At 37.7% G+C, this 6,191-nt stretch overlaps 1 protein-coding gene and 1 pseudogene across 3 annotated transcripts in view; one reads left to right on the forward strand and one right to left on the reverse strand.

Moving 5' to 3' along the window:
- The window catches only part of LOC106869685 (putative amine oxidase [copper-containing]), a 491,890-nt gene that overhangs the window by 169,548 nt on the left and 316,151 nt on the right, over positions 1-6,191 (forward strand). The window lies entirely within an intron of this gene.
- The window catches only part of LOC128247066 (histone-lysine N-methyltransferase SETMAR-like), a 54,203-nt pseudogene continuing 48,262 nt past the window's right edge, over positions 251-6,191 (reverse strand).

Below are 6,191 nucleotides of genomic sequence, written 5' to 3' on the forward strand. Positions count from 1 at the left end.
TACTTTGATGAATAAAACTATTCCTTGTATTTATAAGACATTAGCGAACTTTTTCTTTTCTACAAATTTCATACTTGACGACCTAATATATGTATATATACATACAAACATACACACACACATATATATATATATGTGTGTGTGTATGTTTGTATGTATATATACATATATTAGGTCGTCAAGTATGAAATTTGTAGAAAAGAAAAAGTTCGCTAATGTCTTATAAATACAAGGAATAGTTTTATTCATCAAAGTATGCACCCATATTGTCAAGACACTTTTGCCGTTTCAGCGGTAGCTTGTCCAGCCCGGAACTGTAAAAGCTTGGCAATCTAGAGTCAATAAAATCTTGGAAGGCCTGTTTTACAGCATCGTTGGAATTTAATTTTATCCTATCAAAAAGTTATCCAAATTCTGGAAGAAGTGGTAGTCAGTGGGGGCAAGATCAAGTGAGTATGGTGGATGATGGAGAACTTTCAACTCCAACTCCCGTAGTTTCGCCAATGTCATTTTTACAATATCTGGTCTAGCGTTGTTTTCAATAAAATAGGAGTGGATCTGTTCACTAACCTAGGCCGTCTTTGTTTTTTTTAAAGTTTCTGCATCATTTGGTCCAGTTGGCTGCAGTATATTTCTGCCGTGAATGATGAGCCAGGTTTAATGAAATCATAATGGATCACACCTGCACCAGACCGCCAAACACACAACATCAGCTTCTTTTGATGAATTTTGCTTTTTGGACTGTGTTCTGGTGACTCGTCTTTGTCCAACCATTGTACTGAACGTTTACAGTTATTGTACTGGATCCATTTCTAATCACATGTTACAATTCCATTCAAATATGATTCATTTTTGTGACGAGAAAGTAGCATAATGCAGGCTTCCAAACGTTGCTGTTTCTGATTTTCACTGAGTTTCTGTGGAACCCGCTTATCCAACTTTTTCACTTTACTAATTTGAACTAGGTGAGTCAATATTGTTTGCTTGCTAACACCAATCAGCAACGATAATTTACGGGCACTTTGAGATGGATCTGACTTGACGGTGGTTTTCGGTTCGTCATTATCCACCTTTATATCTGGTCGACCGCGTTGCTCATTTCTGAGGTCAAAGTTACCAGAACGAAATTGTGAAAACCAATTTGATACTGTCTGCTGTGTAATAACAATAGAATGAAATATTCCAATAATATTCCTAGCTCTATGTGATGCTGTATTTCCAAGAAGGAACTCTTATTTCAAAACTGTATAAATTATCTATCTCTAAACAAAATTAACAAAAACGATTTATAAATACATTATAAAGCGCAAAATGAGTTAGAATAAAGAAATAGATGTGTCAGCTTTCTAACAAAAAATAAAGATTTTCAAATATAATAATGGCGCAAAATGAGCAGCTGTCAAAGTTTACCGTATACCTTACTACAAATTTCAAACTTGACGACCTGATATATATATATATATATGTGTGTGTGTATATATATATATATATATATATGTGTGTGTGTGTGTGTGTGTGTGTGTGTGTGTGTGTGTGTGTGTGTGTGTCATAAATCTATACTCACACACACACATATATATACACATACATTTACACACACACACACACTCACATATATTTATGTATATGTATGCATGTATGTATGTATATACAGAAATGAGAAATGAATACAGTCAGGCATACACTGGAGTCGAAACGTCATTGTAAATTCACCCTCGAGTAATTTATTCACACGCACGCACGCACACACACACACACACATACACACACACACATGCACACACACATACACACGCACACAAGTGCGAAAGGTTAACGTTCATTTCCATGGCAACGGTGGTTTACAGTGAAAGCGATCCAATAGTTTCGTAAAATCAACAAAATGGTTGAGACTTTTAAATCAATAAAGAATTAATTAACTTGAGAGTTGAGTATCGGTGGGGGGAGATGGGGAGGGTAACGGCTACAATACTGCTGTAGTGGTTGCGTCGGTGGAGGTGGTGGCGGCTGAGGAGGTGGAGGCGCAATTGACTTTGTGGAATGTGCGCGTATGTTACATGTGTGTGTGCGTTTGTGTGTGTGTGCGTGCGCGTATGTATGCATGTGTGTGTGTGCGCATAACTATGCTTGTATGTGTGTGTGTGTATGCGTGTGTGTTTACCAATGTGTGCGAGTGTGTGTTTGTGTGTTCGTGTGTATGTGCGTGTCTGATGCCTGCGTATACCTATGCGCGTGTGTGTACGTGTGTGCGTTTGTGGTTGTAAGTGTTCGTGTGTGAGTGTCTGTATATGCGTGCGTGTGGTGTGTGTGTGTGCGCGTGCGTACGTGTGGTGTGTGTGTGTGTTTGTGTGTGAGAGCATGAGTGTCTGTAAGTGCGTGTTAACAGATATCAATCAGCATCTGTTTCTTCGGAGGAGTAAGAGCGAGAAACAAATAGAGAGAGAGAAAGAGAAAGAGAAGGAGAAAGAGAGACAGAAAAGAGAGGAGATGGTGAAAAGAAAACAGAGAGGGCAAGTCGATGAGATAGGAGAGAGAAAAGTAAGAAGAAAGTGGGAAGCAATTTTAGACATAAAGCAAATCTTTCCAAAAAGTAAAAGCCCCAAATTTTTTTAAAAGGGGATGTTCTGACGTTCATGCATTGCCAAGTAACGTGAAAATAATGGGAAAATATTTAAGCGAGGAACCGAACCTAAGGGGACGGCAACATATTGTAATATTGGTTTTAAATTTCAGCCTGAAAGTTCGGGGGAGAGTATAATTTTGATTACATCGACCCCAGTGGTCAACTGGTACTTATTTTATCGACCCCAAAAGGATGAAGGGTAAGTCGATCTCGGCAGGATTTGAACTCAGAACGTAAGGACGGACGAAATACTGATAAACACTTCCCACCAGCTCACCATAATTTTGAGCTCAGAACACAAAATCACTTTACAAGATGTAATATGTTATCTTCCCCAACGCTTTAACGTTTCTGCCAGCTCACTGCATTACATGGTTTAAGAAGAGGAAATCTGATAGTTAACTGCAATTTGTTCTGCCAATCCACCACCATTACAAGAATATGAAAATAATTTTTATAATAAATATAAACCCAATTATTTAAGGGTGGGGTGCAGTGCAACAATTCTACTCTAATGTGTCAGTAGTTGGGTACATATTTCATTTGTTTTAATAATCCAGATCGATTATTACGGAAAATATTACTGCTACTGACTTCGAACTTGAATCACCATACTGCTGTTATGGTAATTTATTCCTGTAACTACAATTGAACAGAGAAGACTCTACAAGGTCGCTCGACCTGCTGGAAATACCGGTCAAATTTCCCACAAACCTCACCCTACCATCGTAAAGAAGGACATATTAGATATAGTCCTCTGTGTACTTCGTTGCTAAAGTAAAAACTGAGAGTATCATTTCTTAAGGCTGAACCGGTGATAAGCAACAACAGCAGCAATAACTGTCACAACCGACTCAGTAGTCCCTTCATTAATGAATGTAATACTTATGTAGCTAAAATTATCAATAGCCAATCGATTCTTAAAATAACAGCTCTTAGAGGAATCGAAACAAAGTTTTCGACTTCATTTGTTAAAGGTAGTGATAACGGTTTATTAGTTACAAAAATTATAAATAAATAAATAAATAAATAAATAAAAGAGATCGGATCTGGAAGTAGAAATTATTAATTATTAATAGAACGTTTTCACACAGAAATCGAAATTAAAATGCATCACATAATTAATATCTCATTACTGCAATACTAAAATTTATAGATTGTAGATATAATTTAGTGAAAATACTCACACAAAATAATCACTCCATTTTTTTAATTATTTTTCTTGAGCCCCATGATTCATAAGGCCGGTTTTCCAGTTACCATGGTGTGTAAGAGTTCACAACATTCTCTCTGAACGTGAGCCGATTTTAGTAGGAGAAGGTTAGTCAATTATATCGACAGCGAGAGGATGAAAGGCAAAGATAAGATAAAGATCCCATTTCTTTTATGGATCCCGAAATGATGAAAGGAAAAGTCAACCATAGCGGGATTTGAACTCAGAACAAGAAGAAGTGTTGCTAATCATTTTTTGCCCGATGTGGTAACGATTCTGCCAGTTCACCACATTAATTACCCGCATAAGAAAGAAAGATACAGGTTGTCTCACGGATTTTGAACCCAGAACCTCGTGAGACAGAAACATATATTGTAATTTATTTAACCTATTGCACTATTGCTGTGTTATTCTATGACCTTTCAGGTGATTAGTGATATCCATTACTATTCTATTGAGTTCTGATCTTGGTACAATGTTTGTAAATTGCCGGTGTGACGAAGTATTGGTGAATTCGATCAAGTACTTGTTTTATTGATGTTGGGGAGAGAAAATGCAAACAAGACCACGATGGGATTTAAACACGGGCATAAAAGAACGCCATCACATGCCATAACGCATTTTGTAGGACAGCGATTCTGCTAGTTACTATGCGGACCTTTATTGCCTCTTGCCGCTGAAAATACATTTCATTCCAGCACTTTTTTCTCTTCTTCAGAACATGCTCATCTTCAAAACCTGTCTATTGAACGTACTAGTTTACAACATCAATACTTTTGCTAAACGCGAACGATTGTACGATTTTGTGCATTTGATTAGCAAATCGATCTCTTGTGATTCGGAAAATTATGAAAGATTACAATTCCATTAAGGAAACCTAATAGAGGGAAACACACCCAGAATTACCTCCCATAACTTGCCGATGACAAAGATGTTGGATTTCTCTCAATATTAATTCTTTTTAGAGCTGCGAGCTGGAGGAATTAAAGAGCATCCGAAAGAAAATGCTTCGCAATATTCATTCCGATTCATTACATTCTGAGTTCAAATCCTATCGAAGTCGACTTTGTATTACATCCAATGAAATACTAGTCTAGTAGTGGGGTTGATGTCATCGACTTGCCCACTTCCCCCAAAAGTGCAGGCGTTGTTCCATAATTAGAAAAAAAATTAATTCTCATTACAATAAATCTGTCTGAACTTCAGATTTTTTTAAATCATAAAATACACTTTCAACTACATAAATGTAGTTCATATGAATGTTTAGATATTTTTAAATGATGAATAGGGACTTTTGGCATGTTCAAGGTTTTTTTCAGGGACATCTCGATATCCCGATGGAAATCGTGTCTGACTTTATTTGGTCGTTTCCTGTTACGAGCCTGTAGTGTGTGTGTGTGTGGAGGGGGATTAAAATGAAATGTTATAACACTTAAGCTTTTTTCTGTGACTCATGCATCGGAAGTACTTCATACATTATAACCAAAACAATTACTTCATTTGATTGGTTCAAGGGCAACTTTTTCACTCCAGACGGTGTAAGCGATTAAATCGGCCACAATATGTCACTGATATATATTTTATCTGAATGTAAGAGCGTAGCCTAAGAGGTTGAGGTGTTTGGTTTATGAACATCATGTCGGAGGTTCGATTACTGAACCAGACGGCGCATTGTGTCCTTGAAAAACGTACTTCACATTGTTTCAGTCTACTCAGCTGCAACTGAGCACCAGCTGAGTGCTAATGTACCCCTTCCGCACCTCTCTCTCTCTCTCTCTCTCTCTCTCTATCACTTCCCATCTAATGTCACATTCTGGATGTTCTACTGGAGGTCAAGAAATTCTCTATCTAAGCTCGTGACTACACGGGCGATTAAAAAAATTAACAAAAGTATGGCGCCTGTTGTCACACCTTACTTCATCGCGAGTAACAGCTGGTTGTACGAGTTCTATCTATATCTTTCATTTCCATTTGTTTCGGCCAGTGGCTGTGGCAGTGATGAAGCACCTACATTTATGGTGTTTGAAATCCGAACTTAGAAAACTGAACCTAATAATTGCAAGACATTTCCTTTCGTGCCAGTGTAGTCTATCGAATTCAAGACAGCCAGTGAATTCTACCCTTCTCAAGACAGTAACTGGTACAGGATTATGATAGAGTGAGAAGAACTGCTTCGAGTGAGAACCGAGTCTCTATAGCAGAGTGAACTTAATCAAGACGAGACTACTATATGCCCCGTCTGCCTTTCAACTGGAAATTCGACCTTAATTGATTTAGTTTTCTCTCTCTCCCCTCTCCCCTTCTCTCTGTCTCCCTTCTTTCTCCTCTGTCTCTCTCTCTTGATATATATATATA

This window comes from Octopus bimaculoides, chromosome 2 (assembly GCF_001194135.2).
Source record: "Octopus bimaculoides isolate UCB-OBI-ISO-001 chromosome 2, ASM119413v2, whole genome shotgun sequence".
Lineage (NCBI taxonomy): Eukaryota > Metazoa > Mollusca > Cephalopoda > Octopoda > Octopodidae > Octopus > Octopus bimaculoides.